This window comes from Anneissia japonica, unplaced genomic scaffold (assembly GCF_011630105.1).
Source record: "Anneissia japonica isolate Jap-2015-1 unplaced genomic scaffold, ASM1163010v1 scaffold287805_len679488_cov178, whole genome shotgun sequence".
NCBI classification, from domain to species: domain Eukaryota; kingdom Metazoa; phylum Echinodermata; class Crinoidea; order Comatulida; family Comatulidae; genus Anneissia; species Anneissia japonica.
The window spans coordinates 33,366-34,282 of record NW_022720349.1 but is presented as its reverse complement, the minus strand read 5'-3'; positions in this window follow the sequence as shown (position 1 = coordinate 34,282).

The following is a 917-nucleotide window of genomic DNA, read 5'->3' as shown; positions in this document are numbered from 1 at the left end:
TTACTGTATACTGTTACTTATGCTATGTTTGAATTTAAGATAAACAACTGTTGCAACTTATAACCATCACAGTGGACAATGGTCCTTCTATTAAGCTTATCTATGACTACCAATCCTATTTTAAGCATCTGTATCCATACCTATAGTAGATATATTAAGGTGAAAGCAAAAATCAGGGAGTTGTTGCTCAGAGTTCTTACGGATAAGATGTGAGGTAGTATCTCCTCCAGTGAAGGAGAATTGTATATATAGCTCGGCGTATGTTTGAGTCGTTGTGTTTTGAAGACAAGGAATAAACCTGGTATTTAACCAGACCTTTGAGATCCTAAAAGTGGATTTTGTGTGTACTTGATTTATAGTACTCAGCTTCATATCACCCAACCGTAACAATATATATATATATAAGCTTAGAAGTGGATTAAAGGGAAGAATCATGCTAGAAAAATTAACTGTAGAGTGAAAAGTTCAATACGGTAAAATATAGCATTGCCTCTAACGTTTCAATGCCATTTTACACAGGGTTCTTGTATGTTGCATAATCTATAACTCCTATCCAATGAACTTTAGAAGATTTACATATTATTCATTAGGCTATACCAATCAACAGACCAGCAGGGGTGAGCAGACTTCTTTTTGAACATGTAGTACCTTATATCTCCACTGCCTAAAAAAAAGGTTGTTGGGAGAAAACTGTTTTTTTAATGATAATTAACTAATTCTGGATTATATTTGTATTACCTATTTTAATAAATGTTTTTGATCATTTAACACATCTAACTGCAAAATATGATGCTATTTGATTGTATAATTAAATTTTACTGCTTGAATATGTAAAAATGACACCCCTAAGCTGGAATACTCCTTTCACAAATCTCTTAAAAAATGTTGATTTGTCCAATTGGTTGTCCATTAAAGTA